Genomic DNA, 24,090 nt, shown 5'->3' with positions numbered 1-24,090 from the left:
TTGATGTAGGTTTTTGAAAAAACATTGCCTTCAAAAATGTAGACTCGCAAAAATAGGTCCTATACGCATTTAAATATGAAACATGTAGCCTAAAAAGAGAATGTACTCTTGTTTTGATTACATGATAGAGGCATCACGATTCCACACAGGGATTAAATCTGAAACACCTGTTTGTTTTCTCGTATTATTTGAAACAAGTGTTACACATGATTGTGCTGGCCAGGGAAGAATAATCCCTTTATACCAATAGGCTCTATGCCTAGCAATTCCCTGATCCTTCTTCTCTAGTTAGTTTGACTATACATGCGAAAACTCACTCAATTTCAGGAAATATCAAATGATTCATAATGGTAGAAACTATAGTATAGTTAGAGTAGATACACACAGGATTTTTCTTTTTACAAATGTATTTAATCAAAGTGGAAGATTCAATGGGTTAAATTAAGTTAGATAAAACAAACTGCTGTAAGACATGGTCTGTATTGTATTTTGAAGTCAGTGGATCTAGTGGCTATCTACTGCCATTAAACTACACTTAGCAACTGTTGAGAATCTTTCACGTAATATGAACATCCACAAGCCTCCTTTCAGATGAACATACACACATTAACAAATGGAAACTGTTAACTTGTGGGGGCTCTCTTTCGGTGTCGTATTTTCACAGTCTGTTCCAGTGTCATCTGTGCTGTCATCTGCTTTGTTTCCTAAACACTGAGATGTGGTGACACAGGTGCTTTCCTACAAGGTCGTTTCTGGGTGTGTTGGTTCTACACCACCACACCTTGGACCAGGTCGAGTTCCTCTGATCCCTCATGACACATGCTTTCTCTGGTCTCTTATCTCCAGAGCACACCGTGGCAGTGTTACTCAGAGCTCTGTTGATAACCTGGCTGGATCGAGCATCATACTTTTCATATTCCCCAAGATGCATGCATGGAACTTGCCATGTCTGACCTTGACTGTGTCGTGCTGAGGGGGTTCTTTGCAGTTGTACGGCAGGTGTGTCCTTTCAGAGAACAGAGACTTAATAGGAAACACTGTTGAATAGCTAGCTGACTAACAGGAAGACTGTGCATTCTTTTAAATCGTGATTAAACCGGCAGGCTTCAGGAACCAATAGGAAAGACCCTATTGGGCTGCTTGTGTGTGGATCCAAGTTTGTAGTGAGGGGAAAGAAACGCCACTGAAATGAGCATAGAGAGAAAGAACAACTAATATAGGGTGGGAAAGTATGTTCAGCTAATGAGTGTTTCAAATGTAATGATGGCACTCAAAATCATGACGACCCCCAAATCATTAAGGCAGATTTGTGGTGTCGAACCAAACGGGCATCTTGTTTCAACAGATACTTCCATGCTTACGTTCAAATTCTGGGTTCATGGTTCCAAAAATAAATCTATTTACTGTTGACTAGTTAAGTAATTTACTCTCAACTCATTAGAATGACTTTTGTCTCATCTCAGTATGTCGACTACATAATGATGTGTTGTGTTGTAATTGTTCAAATAACCTTGAGGTGCTGCACAGTATATTAGTAGTAAAGTTCCATTACTGAATCTTATCAAAAAGGAAATGTGTTTTAGAAACCTCACCATTTCAGCTTTGCCACGCAGTGTGTAGACTTTTTTTTTGCTTTTGCTAATCAAGAGAATTAGAGGATCATGGTGAAAGAGAAAGGCAGTGTTTTGCATCTAAGATTCTCTCTCTCTCTCTCTCTCTCTCTCTCTCTCTCTCTCTCTCTCTCTCTCTCTCTCTCTCTCTCTCTCTCTCTCTCTCTCTCTCTCTGTCTCGCTGTCTCTCTCTCTCTGTAATTAACCTAATCTATGCAGTTCCTCATCAAACTCAGATTTAATAGGACTTGACCATTGTTTATGAAAACCTTCCTGTCTTTGATTAAACAAGCCAGTTGGCTCTATAGATGTGGTTTAATATAAAAGTCTGCTAAACACGTTAAACATGAACGTTTATATCTTCTGATATAAAGCTGCAGACTTTGTCACAGACTGGGATTAACCTGTGACACATGCGTAGTGAAATTGCAGCTTTGTTAGTGTGTGTGTGTGTTAGTGTGTGTGTGTTAGTGTGTGTGTGTTAGTGTGTGTGTGTATGTGCCTGTGTCCATGCCTCTAAGGGTGAACGCCTGATAAACCAGTCTCTTATCTAAAGCCTGCTGTTCACGACAGCATTATAAACCTGAGAATAAACCTCACCGTATCTGCAAGCTGATCATCACACCATTAATCATCTGCTAGCCTGCACTCAGCACCTTTCCAGAGAACACGTTTCTGTTGTCCTCTGGGCTCCTCTCACCGTCTTACTTATTTAACAGGGTCACCCCTCGATGGCTTCACCCTCCATGGCTTCAAAACCCTTCTGGTTTCTGAGGGGGAGTGTCTCTCCTGTGGTGTGTCTCTCATGGTGACCAACACAGGACTGGGATCTTATTTGGGCCATGTCTGTCTTCATGATGTTGTTTTACTGGAGGCTGGCGCCCTGCTCACCGACTTCAGACCAGGGTTACTGTCGTTAACTGTTACTTCTTACTGGAACTAGACAGCTGGTTCTCTCCCTCCTTTCAGTGTTCGACTGCCTTCATTTGGGCTTCTCAGTGTCCCGTCACAGCCCAGAACACAGAGAGGCCGTTGAAGGGGGAGGACCCTAGAGTGCGATCCATCTCATTTAGAACAACCCTGCCTTATCTGTAATTGCTCATTTCTTGAAATAATATCTACTGGAAGGCTGCCATGCCGGAGATTATGCAGAGCTGGTTTGAAGTTGGTGGTCCCTTGAGCTTGCGTGTGTGTGTGTGTGTGTGTGGACCCTACCCAGAGCACGCTTTTGATTTGTTCCACAGGGATTGTGGATTTGTCAGGACTGTAGGGCAGAGATGTAACGAGTAAAGAGAATCAACAGAACATCGTGTTGACTCATTTTTTCTTTGGTGAAAGAGGTCAGTTGGGATTGGTCCAGCCTGGCAAGCCAGAGACATGCAGAGTGATGTAATTCTGACCGCACCTGGGGTCCCATGTAGAAGCCAGCCCTGCCCAGCTCTAAGCACTGAGTTATTCAATCACATTCTGGACAGAAGTACAGAACGTGGTGGTGTTTAGAGTTGATACACCACCAGCGCGTCGCTAGCACTACGAGGAACATGCAGGCGGACTACCAAGATGTCATGACTGCTTCCTGCCTCATGACTGCTTCCTGCCTCATGACTGCATCTCCCAGGAGGAGCAGCTCTCCTCTCGGCTGGCCAGGGGTCATGAGAACCAGGGAGGGCGATGTTCCCAACACTCTGACCCTGGTCCTGACTCCTCTTAAAGACACAGGCACTCTGCCTCCTTGACTGTCTCCACTCGCCTCCCTCCTCCTCCCTCCTCCCTAACTCTCTCTTTCTCCTCTCTCTCTTGCCTCCCTCCTCCTCCTCCCTGACTCTCTCTCTCCTCTTTCTTTCCTCTCTCTCTCCCCTCGCCTCCCTTCTCCTCCTCCCCTCTGGAAAAGGAAATGGTCTGGGCCAGATACCACAGATGGGCAGAGGGAGAGGTTTGTGTGTGTGTGTGTGTGTTTGTGAGTGTGTATGTGGGTGTGAGTGTGTGTGAATCATTGCCTCCATAAGTGAGTAATTATTTTGAGTGATTATGAAGGTTTTGATAAGAAAGACTGTATTGTTTGCATACGGACTAAGAAGCATGTTATTTCTGAGTTCATGTTTTCTATGTCTTAGTTTACGCCCAACAGGTCTTGTACATGGCATTGTGTTCCTCTTTAGAGAGAGCAAACAATTGCCACGATATTTATAGAAATTCTAACTGCCATTGACGTGCATGCTTCAAATCACAATGATGGTATTTCCTGTTGAATTGAAGTAACTACTGAAAAAAACTGGTTGTGTACAGTCTTGACTTTCAGCTGCAGTTTGTTCAGCTAATCACTTTGTATGTACAAATCAAAGCAAATGAGTTGATGTGCTGATTCACGTGTGACTATAGGCTTTGCTCGTGACCCTCTGAAGGGAACAAACCGTGTCTGATGGATGATGTCAGTGTTCTGCTACCTGCTTGTCTCAGCGCGACCTGGAAGTGACAAATCTACCCAGATATACCGCTGAGCGGAGCTGGCGTGGACAGATGTTCCTGTCTGTGTCAGGGTACAGGGTGCTAGACTGCTTCTTAGTCTGAACGGCTCTTGAGGAGCGGAGAGGGAGAGAGGAAGTACCAGGGCAGGGTACCTCCGTACCACGGCATTCTGACCTAGCTACATGTAAACATGTCGACGGGTGTCTGACCTAGCTACATGTAAACATGTCGACGGGTGTCTGACCTAGCTACATGTAAACATGTAGACGGGTGTTGCTGCAGACATATAAACCATACGACTCTCCTTGCTTCTCTCCTCTGGGTGGATTTTCCATGATAGATTTTAGAATGCGGACCTTTTCAATATATCAACAACCTGCGTTGATATAAGACTCTGAAAGCCCTTTTTAGCCACCCAGTCATTCCTGTACGCATTACGGCCTACATTCTCCCTGGTTTTCTGTGGTATAAACCTGTGGAGCCAGCTTTGTACATAATAACATGTTACTGATTGGCTTGCGTGGTAAAAAATAATGGTAACAAAAAGAAACACTAATCAGAACCCAGACCTGTCATGGCTGTCCAGGAGTCAGGTAGCTTCTAACCCTAACCCTGAGGTAGCAGACAGCTTCACTTCTAACTCTCTCCTGCTCCTACTCCTGATGAACCCCCTTGTCTACAGCTGTTCTAACTCTCTCCTGCTCCTACTCCTGATGAACCCCCTTGTCTACAGCTGTTCTAACTCTCTCCTGCTCCTACTCCTGATGAACCCCCTTGTCTACAGCTGGACTCAACCATAAACATCCTTCTAATGTTCCTACACTTTGTTTCATGTGATTTTACCATTGATACACGCAAAAAGATTCATTTCCTGACACCCACATACACACACACACACGTTCATATGCACACACAACACAGAGACACACACACACACATTCCTTCGCCATAGGATAATTAGATTACACACCACCTGTGATGTTGAACAGATATTTTCTGCGATCAAAACTCCACAAAGAAAGGGAGAGGAAAAAAAGTCTAATTGCTATTTCCTGAGAGGGTGTGGAAGGTGTGATGATGTATGCAGTCGCAGCACAGCCGCCAGTCTTGTGGAAAAACTCATTATATCCACACTATTAGGCCCTGCAGGGCTGCAGGCAATGTTAGCTGGCTCAGTGGGGCGGAGCTAGTGATCAAGAGGCACTGTGGGCAGAAGAGACGAGCAGATAACCACAACACAGTCTGCTCTCTGCTTGCCCCACACTCACCCCCCCTGCACGCACGCCACACCAACATGCCACACCAACACGCCACGCACACACACACACACACCATACCCTCAGCCATCCCACAAGCCCCTAGCATCATCTATCCTGGTCGGACCTGTGGTCTAGCCTCTGTGATGTCACTTCCTGCCCAGGAGAATCCACCTGTTGCCACTTTTCCGCCCTGCACCTCCTTCCTTCCTTCCTTCCTTCCTTCCTTCCTTCCTTCCTTCCTTCCTTCCTTCCTTCCTTCCTTCTTTCCTCTTTCCCTCTCCTTGTCCTTGCTCCTTTCTCTAACCCTTCTCTTCAAGTCCTCCATCGCTGTTGTCCTTTCATCTTTCTTCTACCTCTTACATACACTCTCTCCCTCATCTCTCTGTCTCTGCTCAGCTTCTTCCAGCTCCACCTATCTCTTTTTTCTCTTTTCCCTTCCTCCCTCCCTCCCTCCCTCCCTCCCTCCCTCCCTCCCTCCCTCCCTCCCTCCCTCCCTCCCTCCCTCCAGAGGGCTGGAGCTCAAGCATCTCATCAGCACATCTCAGGTCAGCGCCGGGGTCAGACAGAGAAAGACTGTCATTACACTGACAACCAGGAGAGAATGGGGAAGTGTAGAGAGAGTGTTTGTGTGTGTGATGTGTGTCATGTAGGATGCTGAGTGTGTGTGGACACGGTGTGTGTGGATTATTGGTTTTCATGTTTATATATAGCATCACTCTCTCCAGGGCCTCCCTTCGAGGTGGCCCTCTCAGTTTGCTCTCGTCTCCCCGCTCTCGTCTCCCCGCTCACATCTCCCCGCTCACGTCTCCCTTGTCTCCCCCCCCCCCCCCGGCCCCGTCTCTCCCTGCCTGGGTCCTGGGTAATTATGGGATCTCATCCCAGCTCTCTCACAGCACTCTGCTGAGAAGTGGAGGATGTTATTATTTTGGATGACGGTCTCAGAGGTACAGTTTCTCACCTCAGACTGTAATTATTGTTTACTGAAGACGTCGCTGGATACTCTCCTGGGTACAGAATCTCTGTTAATAACGCCTCAAGAAACTCATGAACTCACGAAACATGATATATCTTCCATTTCTGTCTTCCTGTCATCGGCTGTGGAAGTCTTCTCTATTAAATAATACAGTTGTGTTGTGCGTCGAAGTGACAACAGCCGTGAGCAGAGTGCGGAGCCTCAAGTGGTTCTGCTGTTCCCCAAACACTTTGAAGTTCACACAAATGTACAAATGTGTTTTCCACGGCCTTTGCCAGAGGAAGAATTCTGGCTCGTTTCTCAACAGGGTCTCCAATGTCTATCTCTGCTATTGCCGCAAGTGGACAATTAACCCCACAAGCATGAAACAGCCACTAAAAGGCATTGATCGTGGTAGTTGTGCCTTCAGGGGGTCATTTCCTGTGGATGACTTCTATAGTTTGTGGTCCATGTGGATATTGTGAGGAGCTTTTAATTTCCTGGTTCCTGGTGTTGAGTGAGCAACACCCTGTAGTCTCTCCAAAGATGAGCAGGTGTGAAAATATAAAAATACCACAATTAAATACTATAAAATATGCCATATGCTAATGAGGTGACATTTTTCTCCTTCCCCCTGCTTGGTGTCCACCTCTTCTGCTGGGACAGGGAGGAAGACACATCATTTCATCGCTCAACGTGTCTTTGCTCCCGTGCTCTGTACGCTCACGAGGCACAAAGGCAGCGAGGCAGAGCTCTGTACACTCACGAGGCACAAAGGCAGCGAGGCAGAGTGCTCGGGGAGAGCGACTCAATAATCTCCCAGGATGTCTTTGAAGAGGTGGAAATATTTTAAACTGAATGCTAAACAGGATCTATCAGGATTAAGTCTGGATTTTGATGCGGTCATAGCTTAGCACGACAAACGTTTTCTGGAGGGAAGAGAAATATGGAAATGGTGACGCTATGTTAACCGCTGTACAGAATAATACACTTTCTTCATGGGAAACTTCCTATCTCCTATATGTTGGACGGGTTTAAAGTCCCTGCCTTTCTAGGTAAACTGAAATAAGAACTGGAAGGCATATGAAATCTCATAATTGCCAATTACAGTTTTAGACTGCCACATGCTGTGCTCAACACGCATTTATTTGTGCTAAATATCTGTTTTTCAAGGCAGAGCGGCACCATTAGTGCAGCGTTTCGGCCATGAATAGATCTGTTGCCTGCTCTGGGTTCGTTTGGAAGCTTTCCGCCATTGACATTTTCAACATCATTAGGGACTGTTCATTCCTCCCATTGATCTGTCTCAGAGGTACAGGCAGTGAGTGCATTAACCTGCAACTGGGGACAAGCGGGGGCTCTTCATCTGGTTCTCCTGGAATAAACAGGAACAAATGTCTGTCACTGAAAGGCGTTTTGGTTTGTGGCAGGGTGGGGCAGTGTAGAGTTGAGGCAGAGGCAGGCTGGGTGAGGAAGAGTAGGGCAGGGTGGAGCAGTGTTGCTGTCCAGCCAGGCAGCGTGAGGTAGGGTGCAGCTGTAGCTTGTATGAACAGAGAGGCCTTCTGACCCAGAGCCTAATGCCTGGACAAACACTCAGCCTGTGTTCTCTTGGGTCCAGCTGCTGTGTTCCGCTTCAGAGGAACTCACAGAACAGGAGGTGAGGTTGAGGACATGTGGAAGATCCCCTCACGCCTGCTGCATCTCATCTCATGGTGAGCTGGTGGTCTGGACATCTGGAATCACAGTTGAAGGGCCAGGGTCAGTAGCAAAATAGTACCTTAGCGATCAGCGAGCAGATCTCCAGGGGTTGTTCAGAGAGCATCCCGTCAGTCTCCCCATCTCCCCTGCATGTTGTCAGGTGACATCGCCAGCATCATCAGATGATCCTATGATCCATAACTGTTCTCCTGAGTTCCTCCTCGTCGCTCTACCTCCTCTGCTGTCACGGAAACATGATCAGCTTCTGTCAGACTTGATATCAATACACACACACAGTCAGGACTAATCACCGAGGAACATCAGTACCTGTGTAGTGAGGTTTCTCATAACAACCCCTCGCTCACTCCCACACTCGCACACCTCTGCCTGTCACTAGGACAGACACGGGATCGTGCTTGGAGGACGAAGAGATCAGACCAGCCGCGCTGATGATGACAACCTCATCTGTCTTAAAGCACGTGTGTAAAAATAGCTTCATCTGTTGAGGATGTGTTTGCCCTTCCTGTAGATCCTCAGCTCTGAATGAACCAGCCCAGCACACTTGTTACACTGCAGATACACACTTTACCCTCCACGTAAAGGTGTGTTGGTGTAAATATATAATATTATCTATCCACAGCTGAGAGAGTGATCAGAGCAGTGACCCGGGCGAGGCTTGCACAGACCCACACAGGTGTGTGTGCTGCAGGTGTGCGACACTAGGATGCAACACTGCCAGGGAGAGCTGCACATTCAACTAGTTTAATGGAACCTGCAAGGGATAGGGTTAAGGTTAGGACTGCAAGGATTAGACTGGGATTACGGAGGAGTTTCGACATATCAGCAAATTAGAGAGCATTAATCTGAGAAACAGACCAAGCTGTAGTGTGCAACTGGACATCAGAGTACGTGTGTGTGTGTCTGAGAGTGTGAGATTTTATGTTCTACATGTGTTCCAGTTAGGTCACCAGCAAAAAACACCAGGAGAGATTACCTTGTTATAACATAATGCTGTACTAAATCCACACACATTTCCACAATGCCTAGGGACTTCTGAAATCGATGAAGGGAAATACGCCTTCACGCCGCCAACTGTGAAGGAAATTAAGCCTTCTTTCCAGTGAAGCAATATTCTCTAAATTCCATTTTGTGCCCATGCATGAAGTTGTATGTATTTCCCCAGGATTTTCTGTGTTTGGCGAGGAGAGAGTTTTCTGGCAGTGCAGGGTCAGGAGCTATCCAGCCTGCTCTGGGAAGAAATCACACACTCCGGACTGGAGCATGGGCCACAGTCAACACACACACTTAACACATACTTAACACACACACCTAACACATACCTAACACACATACTAAACCTGCACTAGTGCACATTCTATTTCTGGTGGCAGAATGAAGGTAAATCTCATGCCACTCAAATCCACATGACTGACTGTGCAGCTCTTCAGAGACAGAGGGAGAGAGAGAGAACATCTGAGCCATGATTTATTAATGCTTTAAGGATGTGTGTGTGTGGGGGGGTGTTCTTCATCTTAACCCTGCCTAACCCTCACCTTAAACCTTGATCTCGTTCTAACACTAATTCTAACCCTGACCCCTAAACCCTCTACACCCTGGAAACAACACTTGAAGTTGTGGTGCCCAAGAAAACGTCCCCTCGACGGCTCTCATGTCTTAGTCTTCTAGTTCAGAGTTGACTTCTGGACCAGACAAGGGTAGTTCAACAAGACCACACACACTCACATCATACACACACAAATACAACACCACACACACACCAGTGCCTTGCAACCATTTTGACCAAGCTAGCAGCACAAACTGTAGCCTCTCATATTACAGGGCTGGCTTGGAAAAGGTTTCCCATCACACGACAGGGCTGGCTTGGAAAAGGTTTCTGAGTGGCTGGCAGGGTGCGTCTAAGCTGTGAAAATTGTAATTATTTTCAGCTGAGGCTGGATGAGCAGGCCACTCTGCTTCACCTGCCATGGAGAAGAAGATTCACACGAACCTGCCACAGGAAGAGGAGTAATTATAGCCTTCCCAGCTAAGGGCTGGTCTGGGCACAGCTCTATGGACTTCTCCCAGCGTTAGACTGTATTTCAAACCTGCACTGTAATCATAAACACACTTTGTAAGAGTCCAACAATGACTGCTTGTCCAGAGTGGAAGGTGGGCCCACACTGGGGACTGATGCATTATGCACATGATGGAGGTTATTTTGCTGCTCTGTCGTCTGCTCTGCTGAGACGGTTCACCTGCCTTATTCTACTCTTGTCTTTAAAGAAACAAAACATCCACAACTTAATAACTTTGTGTGTTTATATTCTTCATCAAAGTGTTTATCAAAGCTGTTACCTTCTCACTCTTTCTCATTCTCTCCCTGTCTCTCTCTCACCCCCTCTCCCTGTGTCTCTCTCTCTCCCCGTCTCTCTCTCTCTCCCTGTCTCTCTCCCTGTCTCTCTGTCTCTGTCTCTGTCTCTATCTCTCTCTGTCTCTCTGTCTCTCTGTCTCTGTCTCTCTTGCTAGTCTGCTCTGGTCCTGGTTTTTGTTCAGACCACTCAGGGAGGAGGGTTAGGGAGCTGCATGCATTATTTCACAGGCAGAGTGACAGCGTCAGACACAGGCTTGAAATCCCAGCAGATATTTGGGTGTCAGCAGGCTGTGTGTGTGTGTGTGTGTGTATCAGGCCCATATCCTGGGCTAAGCGAACCCTAACCCTGTGAGGTGGTGTGTGTCCTGCTTCCAGTGAGGCCACACAGACTCGTGCTGTACGGAGTTCAGGTCGGAGGCGACCAGCAGTAGTAGTAGAGACTGTCATGATCCCTGAAGGGAAGTGACATCATGATCCCTGAAGGGAAGTGACACACTACAGCTTTTATGGAGCCGGAAAACTTTTGATTCACACTGATCTGTTTATTAAGCGTGTGCACAATGAGGATATGTGTTTTGACTTTGACTGTCAGCCCTATATACACCTACATCACACGGTTATCAGAATGACCAGACAGACCCAGAGTCCAGCCTGCCCAACTCAGTGGTCACTGACAGATCCAGAGTCCAGCCTGCCCGACTCAGTGGTCACTGACAGACCCAGAGTCCAGCCTGCCCAACTCAGTGGTCACTGACAGACCCAGAGTCCAGCCTGCCCAACTCAGTGGTCACTGGGATCACACAGCTTTGCACACCTGGAGTGTCAGAGAAAACTAGACCCAGCTGACTGGAACAGTCGCTGAACATGTCATTAGCTGGTGTGATAGCAAGACTAGTCAGGAGTCAGGGAGAGTCCTGTGTTCCTTCATCCATAAATCATCTGCAGGAGAGGCACTGTAGTCCCTCGGATAAGAGCTGTGGACAGTCCAGGAGCAGAATGGAAAGAGAAAATGCTAGCCACTGCTGTCACCTTTCATAAAGGTGAAAGGTCAGATTGTGATGGTGGTTCCTGGTTCTTTCTGTTCTGTGGTGAGATAGAAACCAGCTGGCTGCTGAGATTTTTAGGATTCAGAAAACAGGGCTTGTGTTTTCTCCTCTAACCCAGAGCAGTGAGATTGCTGTACCTGCAGGATCAGACTCAAAATGTCCGTTATGTTCAGCCCACATCATGTTGGAGCTTTAATCACTCCAGTCCACTGCAATGTGTTTATATTTAACCCTTCAAGTCTACTGCTTCATTAACAACCAAACTGCAACCACACTCAGATACCTGCGGTTCTTCCTAAAGGAAAACGTTTTTTTTATGACTTTGCACACGGTTCCAGCACCTGCTTGTGCCTCTCTCCTCCCTGCTTCTTTGAGGATTCAGTTTGATGTGAGGGAATGTACTCATGAGGAGGTCTGCTGAGGCAGTGTGTGCAGCCTGTTCTAGCCTGACTGTGCAGCCTGTTCTAGCCTGACTGTGCAGCCTGTTCTAGCAACAGCAGGTGTTTGAGGTGGTGAGCAGGTCTGGATGGGTTAAGTGGATTCTTCTCGGGGTCAAAGTGCAGTCTCGTCAAGGTAGACTGACCTCACGCTCATTAATATGTAGATAGAACGGGATGGAATTGAACTGAGCGGTTGTAAACCTTTCAGAGTTTGTAAACCTTTCAGAGCGAACGTCTCCCTGACGATGTCAGTGTTTAACAGAACACTGCACGTGGCTTTGCGGGGATGCAAACCACTGAGAACTAAACCAGAAGCCCTTTCAGACAAGCACCCTTTTCCAATTGTTTTCCACTGAATGCATCATTCTGAGCCAGTAGATATAGAAAACGAGGGAAATGGCTCAGGGTGGGGCGAGAGAGAAAGGGAGTGAAGGGGGAGAGAGGGAGAAGGAGAATGGATCGCTGTGCTGCCTATCAACAGGAAGACACGCTGGCTGTGTCCTCTTCCTCTTCCCTAACACACCACTTCCCCTCCGGCAGTCTGGCTCTCCCAGATAAGACCCTGTACAGCATTCCTCTCCTCCCTCTCCCCTGGCCAGCTCTCTCCCCGTCCTCCACCAATTCCAGCCCTGTTGTGATCATCCCCTGATAAAGCCCGCCCGTCCCAAGAAATAAATTCATCTTGTTGTCGAGGCGCCCTTCCTTCCCTCCTCAATCTCCTATCAGGCCGAAGACAGAAGACAGAAGAGGCGTGCGGCGAAGAGCAGCTTTCTGAGACACAGCAGCCCATCATGGCTGCTGCCACATGACATGTTGAAAAGGCTGAGAGTCGTTGTGGAGATTGGAAGCTGTGGAGGAATGATTTTTAAAAATCTAATTTGGGAGATAGGGAGCTTGGTTACTTAGTGTGCAGGTGGATGGTACGTTGTGTGACTCCAAACTGAGACACCTTCCCTAGAAGACGTCTGGTCTCTCTGCTGTGGGGAAGCTGTGGTGAGATGGAGGGGTAGGTCAGGCAGTTCCAGACCCAGGATGAAGGTACTGGGTCAACAGTTCCAGACCCAGGATGAAGGTAGTAGGTCAACAGTTCCAGACCCAGGATGAAGGTAGTAGGTCAACAGTTCCAGACCCAGGATGAAGGTAGTAGGTCAACAGTTCCAGCCATAGAGCCCAACAAAGGAGCTGACAGGAAATGTGAAGCCTGGGTCTGCCTACTCCTCCCTTCCTTCCTGCAACCGGAGCCCCACTGTGGAGGAGAGACGCTAGCTAACAGGGGGGGAGTTAGTGGGTGTGTGTTTGTGCGCAAGCATGTGTGTGTGTGGGGGGGGGTGTATCTGTGTGTGTGTGTGTGTTGTCAGTAACTCTAGTCCAGCTCCATTCAGGACGCTGCAGAGGGAGAGCGGTTCATGCCTGTCATTCAGCACGGCCCCACTGACACCACAAGCTGCTTCTCAGGAGACACAAAGAGCTCTTTCACAGCAGGCTGTACCTGGAGCAGCTCCACCACCCTGCCCCTAACCTGGCCCCTCCCCCGGCCCCCCTCCCCCGGCCCCCCTCCCCCGGCCCCCAGCCCCTGGCCCCCCTCCCCCAGCCCCCGGCCCCCAGCCCCCGGCCCCCGGCCCCCAGCCCCCGGCCCACAGCCTCCGGCCCCCGCGACACCAGCCTCCCCTGGAGGAGGCCAGGGCGGGAGAGGAGAGAGGACGTTTGGGATTTGGAACAGGAGAAGAGACTAGGAAGCTGCTTAAGGGACTTTTTAGAGTCGTTCCTCCTCCAAAACCACACGACAGAATCTCCTCCTGCTCGTGCTCAGCTGGGTGGGGCTTTTCTTCAGTCTGTCTTCAGTAGAATAGACACCCGGAGAATCACCCAGAGAACAAGACAGTCATGTAGTGCACCCCTGTGGGAGGATCCCAGCTGACTCCGCCCCTCTCCTTCCCTCGCCTGCAGGCTAGTTTGTCATCAGCGCAGGACTAGCATGCTAGGCTGCCACAGCAGAGAGATGGGCCTCTTGGAACATGAAGTTAATGAATAAATAATTTGAGGTTTTGGTTTCAGTTTATTAATTATTCAGGGGAGATCAATTTAGTCAGTTGAAGACTTTAAACACATACGGATGTTATTTACATCAGTCGAATGTTTTAACTTTGAAGGAAACAACATGTTTTCCTCCCTTTAAACTAGCGGGCAGCTGATTGGTCATGGGGACAAGCCTAACTATTCAGATCCAAGTCCCACTGATTTGGGTAAATTACACCATCAAGATTCCAGATTATTTCCATGTTGCCCGACCGTCATGTGTTTGTAGTGTTTAGACAGTACCCAGAAGCCTTTGTGGTTCCAAAACAGGTCTACGTCTTAACTGACATGAGCTCATGTTTCTGCCATCTTGTGACTTACCAGAGCGAGTAAACTGTTAGTCATTTATATTTTAGCTGTGTGTGTGTGTATGTGTGTGTGTGTGCTTACGTGTACACATTCTGGTTGGGATTCATCTCTTTGAGTCCCTCTGTGCCTGGGGCCATCCTGGTGTTACCTTCAGAGAGGCGCTGGAGGCTGATGGGATTAGGAGCGTGAAGGCTTACTGGGCACAGGCCTGGCTTGTTCCATCACCCAATCTCACAGAGTGCAACAAGAGGCCTTTGAGTAGAGGGGTGGCCATGTTGCCAAACTCTACACACCCATCACATCTCCTCTTGATCACAGTCATCTTCGAGATCTTCTAGATGTTTCCTCCCTCTGGGTTCTCCTGCAGTGTCCCACAGATAGAGGAATCCAGAGATGTGTTGGTCTGTGTTGGTCTACAGGTCTTATGTGGTCTGCAGTGGTCTACAGGTCTGCAGTGGTCTACAGGTCTGCAGTGGTCTACAGGTCTCATGTGGTCGACATGTCTCATGTGGTCTACAGGTCTGCAGTGGTCTACAGGTCTCATGAGATCCTGTGTTGCTGGTGAGCTCCTGGTATGGATATCTCTTTCCTTTCAGTGTAAACCTGACCTGTAACTCACCCTGCATCCAGTCAGATGCAACCTGGTGTCTGTAAAGACCCAAGATCCACCTCCACCCAGGTAAACACCAGCATGCTGGCAGGAACACGGAGCGGCAGAGGGGAGATGCACAGTCCTTCTTACAGCATGAAACAAGCCCTATCTGGCTTTCGTTATTCTTCATAAAGCACCCTTACTGAGGTGCGTAAATCAGGTACTCCTCTTTCCCTATCTTGACTCAGGAGAAGATGTTATCAGTTAGCCTAAACAGTCACATTCCTTAACATGTACAACATGTATACTTTGTTCTAATTCTTCATCATAATGTATTAAATGACAGAGCCCAGAGTGCTGTCGCTGTGGTGTGTGGAGGCCTATACATTCCTGTCTAGGTCACATCATTCTGGTCAAACCTCTGGAGCATTCATAAACTATCAAATAAACAAGCTTATTCTCACCTCTTTAAATAAACAGAAACACTTCCAAAGTTGATCTGGTCATTCATCAACACCCGCCACATACAGGACCAGAAGTAGACCCTGTGAAGCAGGAATGGTTAACGCTCTTCAGTCCAGTTTGACAGTCCTGGTGTGAGGACTGGTGGATCCCACTCAGCCTGTGTTCATCAGTCCTGGTCGGAGGTTTCTGAGAAACGCCACTCTGGACGTGACCTCGTCATGGAGCTCTAGTCACCCACCAAACCCACCATGTGGACTTCCCTCTACACGGGCTTGTTGTCATCTTTGGACTGTGGCCAGATCAACATGGACAGTGGTATTTTTCCATAAACAATTACTCAAAATCCCAAAACATTGAGCTATCATAGACTGGTGTCCTCAAACACTCTGCCCATGTGTAGCTTTGTAAATGTAGCAACAAAGTCAGGCTGATCATTCAGCAAGGATAAATCTGTATTCATTTATCAACAATAGTTTGGTTTTGCGTTTTGTTCACACAAAAGTAGCCAACTGCAAACGGAAATATAGCTGTGTCCTGGGCAGACCTGGTCTCTCACTGGGCAGAGCTGGTCTCCCACTGGGCTGACCTGGTTCCTCACTGGTCAGACCTGGTCTCTCACTGGGCAGACCTGGTCTCTCACTGGGCAGAGCTAGTCTCTCACTGGGCAGAGCTGGTCTCTCACTGGGCTGACCTGGTCTCTCACTGGGCAGAGCTGGTTCCTCACTGGGCAGACCTGGTTCCTCACTGGGCTGACCTGGTTCCTCTCGTCCTCGGGGCTGCTCCGTCAGAGTAGGGCCTGCCCCGTAGCGTGAGACTCGACCCCTGCCACAGGAAGAGTAACCGCAGCAACAGGAAGTGGCTTGTCATAAACAGGAAGTGGCTTGTCATAAATACGTGCGCTGCAGCCAGCAGGCTTTAGGGCTACTGTTTGTCTCTTTGACCCTCGAGGTCTCCAATTAGGACGCAGATAGGGAGGATGTTTACTTCCTAATATGGGCATGGCGATCCACATGGAAACCTGAGGCGCTGAAGCTGTTGAGGGGGTAACACTGAAGCTGTTGAAGTCTCTGGACAGTTGTGTGTGTGTGTGTGTGTGCCTCTTGTTCATGTGTTCTTGCTGTTTCTTGGTGCTCTGGACTGTTTTTGTCGCAGTGGGCTGCTTTAAGCCCGGGTTAAGAGCTGCAATCCTTCTGTCCAATCCAGTCCAGACGTGTTTACAGAGAGCGTCACTAAACCGATGTGACGGGGTGTGGGAACACCAGTAAGCCCCAGGGGATGCTGGGTAATCCCGCCCAGAGTTCCAGAGCCCCTGTGCTCTCTCTACTCAAACTGAGCCTCTGAAGAAGATGACCATTTTTAGGGTTCATCATTTTTAGGTCTTTTCCTGGCTCAGAGTCACAAGGAAAACATATCCCGTGGCATGTGGAATTTTGCTCAGACACTTAAATATATTTTGTTTCCATAACCATGAGATGGAAAAAACAACAACCCCGAAAGTGACATCACTGAGTGACATCACTGAGTAACATCACTGAGTGCATCTCTGAGGGTGTTTGTAAATAGAACAGGTTCAGTTAGCATTGAAACACGCGTGTCTTGCATGGCAACATAGCCCTTATCAGTGTTTCACATCAGCGAAGGATTAATGACTTGTCATCGCCCCCTCCCCTCATTGCCTCCCTCTTGCCCTTACAGGGGAGCGGAACACAAGCCTCTTAATTACTAAACTCCTTATCAAAATTCACGAGTTTCTGTCAAACATTTCTGTTGAACATAATTCAGGTTTGGCTGAGTGCTGTGCTGGCGGGGGGAGGTGCGTAGAGCAGGAGGGGAGGTGTGTAGAGAGAGGTGTGCTTTCATATCCCTGATGAGTTCTTAGGACGGCTGAACTGGCATGATGAGAGGTGGGCAGTCTGTGGACATACCATGGCCATACACTCACACACACACACACACACTCACACACACACTCAACATCTCCCCACAGTATTCACAGCTACAACAAAGCCACAAGGTCCTTCATGTCCAGGGCCTCATCCCTGTGCTGCTGTCCCAGCCCTGCTCCTCTCACACCTGAGCCCCTCTCCTCCCTGAGGCCTCGCTCCACACCCCCCTGGTAGGAGCCCCTCCACACCCCCCTGGTAGGAGCCCCTCCACACCCCCCTGGTAGGAGCCCCTCCACACCCCCCTGGTAGGAGCCCCTCCACACCCCCCTGGTAGGAGCCCCTCCACACCCCCCTGGTAGGAGCCCCTCCACACCCCCCTGGTAGGAGCCCCTCCACACCCCCCTGACAGGAGCCCCTCCTCTCCTCCCTGAGGCCTCGCTCCACACCCCCCTGACAGGAGCCCCTCCACACCCCCCTGACAGGAGCCCCTCCTCTCCTCCCTGAGGCCTCGCTCCACACCCCCCTGACAGGAGCCCCTCCACACCCCCCTGACAGGAGCCCCTCCTCTCCTCCCTGAGGCCTCGCTCCACACCCCCCTGGTAGGAGCCCCTCCACACCCCCCTGGTAGGAGCCCCTCCACACCCCCCTGGTAGGAGCCCCTCCACACCCCCCTGGTAGGAGCCCCTCCACACTCCCCTGGTAGGAGCCCCTCCACACCCCCCTGACAGGAGCCCCTCCTCTCCTCCCTGAGGCCTCGCTCCACACCCAGCTGGCAGGAGCCCCTCCACACCCCCCTGGTAGGAGCCCCTCCACACCCCCCTGGTAGGAGCCCCTCCACACCCCCCTGACAGGAGCCCCTCCACACCCCCCTGGTAGGAGCCCCTCCACACCCCCCTGGTAGGAGCCCCTCCACACCCCCCTGGTAGGAGCCCCTCCACACCCCCCTGGTAGGAGCCCCTCCACACTCCCCTGGTAGGAGCCCCTCCACACCCCCCTGACAGGAGCCCCTCCTCTCCTCCCTGAGGCCTCGCTCCACACCCAGCTGGCAGGAGCCCCTCCACACCCAGCTGGCTGGCTCTGCTCTGGTATAGATCAGTGGGGCTAGTATGGAGGTATGTGTAGATCAGTGGTTAGAGGGTTTGACTGCTGATTGAGAGGTCACAGGTTCAAATGCCCCCCCTGCCCCAGTAAATTAATTGGGATGAAGGCCTCAGCTAAATGGATCCAGTATGATTATCTAGTCCCTTGGGATACAACACTAGAGGACTGCTGCTAATATCAAGTCTGAAGGTGTCCCTGTCTCTCTGGTTCCCTGTGCAGAGGAATACCCAATCACTGGCACACACACGTCAAAACAATCCCTCTCCCTCGACAGCTTTTGATTCCAGTGTAACAACCACACACACACAGACTGTACACACACACAGACTGTACACACACACAGACTGTACAAACACACACAGACTGTACACACACACAGACTGTACACACACACAGACTGTACACACACACAGACTGTACACACACACAGACTGCACACACACACAGACTGTACACACACACAGACTGTACACACACACAGACTGTACACACACACAGACTGTGCACTACACACACACACACACACTAACCCAACAACAGGCTAGTCCCTGGGCCAGTCACTGTGTCAGCTGCCAGATGAGGGCAAATGACATCAGAACAGGGAAATGAGCCCTTCAGATTGAAGGTTAGCAGGTTGCCAGGTTTGTGTGTCACTGACCGCTACGACAGATTGTATCCAGTCTCCCTCTCCCTGCAGATCAGCCCAGCTGGGGAAGGGGAGGGGACATGGCAGGATAACAATCGGGTGAATTCATCATGGTAATCCAGTGGTATCTGAAGGGATTGTCACCTGCCACCTTTCAGTATTGTGCAGCTTGATCCGCTCCCTCCAGCTGTCATGTGGACAGGAGGCACAGACAGAAGGGATGAAACACACCAGCAGCACCTCTGACACCTCCTCTAAACTCTTCCCCTCCCCTCTGACACCTCCTCTGGACTCCTCCTCTCCCCTCTGACACCTCCTCTGGACTCGGACTCCTCCCCTTCCCTCTGACACCTCCTCTAAACTCCTCCCCTCCCCTCTGACACCTCCTCTGGACTCCTCCCCTCCCCTCTGACACCTCCTCTGGACTCCTCCCCTCCCCTCTGACACCTCCTCTGGACTCCTCCCCTCCCCTCTGACACCTCCTCTGGACTCCTCCTCTCCCCTCTGACACCTCCTCTGGACTCCTCCTCTCCCCCCTGACACCTCCTCTAAACACAGGAAAGCATTTCCCAGTATGATTGTTTGAAGCCAGGTGCTCACGGTACAGACTGTGTGTGAGAGTGTGTGTGTGTGTGTGTGTGTGTGTGTGTGTGAGCGTGCTGTGTGACCTCTGTCTGTGTCATCTGCTATTTCTGGGATTGAGCTCTATCAGGACATCCAGCGTTTTCCTCTTGGCCATTGTCTGCACAATGCAAAGGAAAAGTGCCTGTGTGTGTGTGTTTGTATTTGTGTGTGTGTGTAGGTGTGTGTGTGAAAGAGAGTGTATGTGTGCGTGTGAGAGCGTGTATGTGTGTGAGTGTGTGTGATTTCACCCAAAGAGGATACTGACTGCAGTGGTTTGCAGCAGTAAGGACAGTTTGTGGTAAATGCTTCTACCCTTTCACTTCTCTTCCACTGTTGTTGTGTGTTGCCGAGTGACCACACACACTTACACACACATGTGGAGATGAACTCAAACACACAGATGTCTGCTGGTATGCAGCAGCTCCTGTAGTTTCCTGTCAGAGTGCTGGTGGGGGATCCAGGGAGAGACTGATGGAGACAGGAGGCCTGGAGGGGCGGATCAGATGGAGAATACTATAGTACTGCTGTCTGCTGCTGAGAGGGGGGGGGGGTGTGTGTGGGGAGGGGGGGGGGGGGGGGGCATGATAACGTTTTCTTCCACAAGGTCACAGGTGTTGGATAATCTTCCTCTCTTTAACTCTTTAACTCAAAAACAACTTTCCTTCTGACTGGAACTGCCCTGAGTAATCTTAGATATGTGTGTGTTTGAGTGTGTGTCTGTGTGTGTGTTTGAGTGTGTGTTTGAGTGTGTGTCTGTGTGCTTGCCAGGAGATACCAATGCAAACTCTTGGCTGTGAAATGTACATACTGTACTAGATATTACTGTAAAAGAGATTTCTAGAAACCATATTTGCTGACTTCCACTACTATTGCAACATTTATATTGCTGTAGAGCCTTGAGGAGATTCAGTAGAGACATGCAGTCATATAATATGATGATGATTATATAACAAACTGGTTCTTGTACATCTGTCATCCGCAGTTTGTGTTTGTCCCCAGCTCTCAGAGCTTGTGATAAGCGAGTCTTTGATGTGCGTAATAAGTTCTGATCTGAGATCTGCTGGGACCTGCTCAGTGGGTTCTCTAACTGGCGTGGGAATGGGCCTTGTCTCCACGAAGCCCAGCTCAGCCCTGTGTGTGTATGGAGAACAGCTGCCCTCAGAAGACCAGAGCGCTGGTGTTATCACCCAGGAGTCTCTCTGATCCTCCCCTCAGATTACAATCTCTCTCTCTCTCTCTCTCTCTCTCTCTCTCTCTCTCTCTCTCTCTCTCTCTCTCTCTCTCTCTCTCTCTCTCTCTCTCTCTCTCTCTTTAACTCCTATCTCTCTCTCTGTCTCTCTTTAACTCCTATCTCTCTCTCTCACACACACACTCTCTTCCCCCTCCATCTCTCTGATGTCTTTGCATTCATCTTCTCCTCTGATTCCTATCAACACCCCCCCCCCCCCCCCCCCTCACACACACACTTAGGATAATCAGCACTGTGGTACTGATAAGTTTTATGAAAGTCCAATTGATCTCTCTCATCATGTTCCACTGTCAGCCTCTGGGACTTCCAAGAGACGTGAAGTTTGCTTCAACATCAACACCTGCTTTCTCCAAAGCCTTCCTTCCATCGATAAGACCTGAGAGGAAGGGCGTTCTCCACCCTGCGCTCCTCTCAACATGAAAGACCTCACAGAAGCTACAACGCTAATAAACAAAAAAAAATAAACCGTCAGAAGGTTGCGGCTAGTTCTTAATCTACCAACTCAGAAGCCTCCATAAAAGGTCAACAGATCTCATCCGTCTTCCTGCAATTAAGATCTGCTCACTTGAGCTTGACAGCATCCTCCACCTCTCCCCTCTGCATGCTAAGCTGTGGTCCCTAGGGTTAGGGCAGGGAGAGGCTCTCTCTCACCCTCACACACACACACACCCTCACACACACACACACACACACACACCCTCACACACACAGCAGTACCTAAGGTCTTGTCACGCAGGCACATTGAGAGTGTCCTCTGATCACATGCTTGGTAGATTCTGCTCTTCCTGTCTCAGACAGAGTCCTCGCTCCCAGTGACTCCTCCTCCTCTCCAGTACTGCTGATACAGGAGCATTCCTCACAGCCAAAAGACCCAAATGAAATCAGACCTGTTCAGATTATCCACAAACCCACACACACACACTCATTCACGCATGTACACACACAAACACACATGCCTGCACGCACACGTACACACACAGATGCCCACACACACATTCACACCAATCCATCGTCTCCCATCCTTCTTCTAGTTCTTCATTCCATCCAGCCCCATCGGTCATTATGTCATATTTAAATCCTTCAGCCAGCGTCAGTGGATTACACCCCTCCACGCCTCCACATGAGGTCGCAACAAATTGAGCTTCATATCATTAAACTCTTCTGGGCGAGAGAGAGAGAGAGAGATGGATTGAAAGAAAGAGAGAGTGACTTGTTGTGGGTATGGTGGATTCATAGTTTCATATTTACCCCATCCCAGGCCCTCTCCTCCTTCCTTTCCTCAGAGGTCAACGCTGTGGTTCATCCCTGCAGAACATCCTTCCTCCTCGCTGAGAAAGCCTTGAAGTTGAAAAATGAACAGCTCTTTAGCGACGTCACATTCAACCAGACCACAATCCCCTCTCCTCCTCCTCTCCCTCTCCTCCTCCTCCTCCTCTCCCTCTCCTCCTCCTCTCCCTCTCCTCCTCCTCCTCCTCTCCCTCTCCTCCTCCTCTCCCTCTCCTCCTCCTCTCCCTCTCCTCCTCCTCCTCCTCTCCCTCTCCTCCTCCAGTCTCTCTGTCCACTCAGCCTCAAAAACTTTATTTTCAATGAGGTCATTGTTAACAAAAATCAGCATATTTTCTCTAAAGATTGCAGTAGCCCCATTGGTCCTTGTCCCTCCCTTCAGACCTCTCATCCATCCACTCATCTTGCACCTCCAGGGTGAATGTGTTTCCCCTCAGCGGACTGTGAATGTTACTACAAATCCAAGCATCAGTTGAATGTTGATCCATTATCTCCTCACCTCTTCCTCCACCTCCTCATCTTCCCTTTTCAGTCTTGGCCCTCTCTTCCCTCCATCCTTTCCTCTCAGCTTATCCCTGTCTCATTCCTTTAATCCCCTCCTGGGATGTGTTGTGGGGAGGTGCTCTGTGGGCAGGCTGCAGGAGAGGGCCAACACCGCTCTCATGGCAACATGAACACATGTGTATTTATTTCACAATGGAATGAAGGTTTCAGAGGTTACTGAAGTGTTAGGTGGAGATGGACTCCATCACCTCTGCATGCAGTACATCACTGTCAGCCTGTCTCACTGGTGCCACCTGCACAGTTACCAGGGACAGAAAGGAGGGAGGGAGGGAGGGAGGGAGGGAGGGGGGGGGAGGGAGGTAGGAAGGAGGGAGGGGAGGAAGGAGGGAGGAGGGAGGGGAAGGAGGAGGCAGGGAGGAGAAGAGGAAGATGGGAAGAGGGAGAGGCTACGTAAGGAGAAAGGGATGATTAAAAAAAAGAGGTTTGGAAAGTGAGCTTGGATACGTAATGAGAGCAGAGCAGTGACACACAGGTCCTCTGCCACGTCTCTCCATGCTCTCTCTCTCTCTCTCTCTCTCTCTCTCTCTCATCTCTCTCTCTCTCTCTCTCTCTCTCTCTCTCTCTCTCTCTCTCCTCTCTCCCTCTCTCTCTCTCTCTCTCTCTCTCTCTCTCTCTCTCTCTCTCTCTCTCTCTCTCTCTCTCTCTCTCTCTCTCTCTCTCTCGTCCTCCCCCTCCTCCCTGTCCTCTGACAGGTGATGTGTGGTTCTTGGTGTTTGCTGCCCTCCGCTGGTCAGGGGGATGCACTGCACCCTCCCAGACTCCTGATGCTGGGCCCCTGAGGTGTGGTTCTGGCCCCTGAGCGGGGGGGGTCCTGATTCTCACTAACAAACGTGTTATGGCGCTATAGGAGGGATCTGCTTGTTTTGTCGGCCTTCAGAGCAATCACAGACTGAAGATCAAACAGTTTTTTTTATTTCAAAAGAACAATGCCACACGCTTTCTGCCTTATAAACATTTTGTCACAGAATATAGGAATATGCAAATCATTTGTTCAAGTGAAAGTAGCTTATAGTTCGTCCACAAAACGTCATTTTTGTTCTAGATTGTATCTGTGCTTGTGACTGCATTCAATCAGATTTGATTCTTGTCATATTTGGTTATCCTTTATGCATTGCCTGCCTGTTCTAGTACAGACACACACGCTCCACACATAAACACACACCCCCTTACACCATGAGCCCGCCACCCGGAAATCTTTCAACACAATCAGTGCAACTAGATTCCCAGAGCTGTGCGTTATAAATCTGGACTGTGCTTGAGAGACGCCCAGAGACGTCAATCTGTTTGGAGATTAGAGCCTCGACGCTGTGAATCCAGGACAGAAGAGCCCCTGGAGACCCAAGCCTGACCAGGCCTGCTGCTCCGCCCCCAGCTCGGCCTGCTCATCACCAGGCTGCCTGCACCTTAAGCCCCACAACAGGATAGCAGCCTGCTTCGGTCTGGACGTCACTC

At 49.5% G+C, this 24,090-nt stretch overlaps 1 protein-coding gene across 2 annotated transcripts in view; it reads left to right on the top strand.

The window, feature by feature from the left end:
- Positions 1-24,090, top strand: part of esama (endothelial cell adhesion molecule a) — a 30,506-nt gene that overhangs the window by 594 nt on the left and 5,822 nt on the right. The window contains exon 1 of one of the 2 annotated variants that reach the window (XM_047042919.1): positions 23,305-24,090. This exon is cut by the window's right edge and continues 255 nt beyond it. The exons of the other annotated variant lie outside the window; for it this stretch is intronic. The gene's annotated coding sequence lies outside the window, so the exon portion shown is untranslated. Of the gene's footprint in view, positions 1-23,304 lie in introns of those variants that run through there. 2 annotated transcript variants of the gene reach the window in all.

This window comes from Hypomesus transpacificus, chromosome 20 (genome assembly GCF_021917145.1).
Source record: "Hypomesus transpacificus isolate Combined female chromosome 20, fHypTra1, whole genome shotgun sequence".
NCBI lineage: Eukaryota > Metazoa > Chordata > Actinopteri > Osmeriformes > Osmeridae > Hypomesus > Hypomesus transpacificus.
The sequence above is the reverse complement of the archived record's forward strand: the minus strand, read 5'-3'. Positions and strand labels throughout refer to the sequence as shown.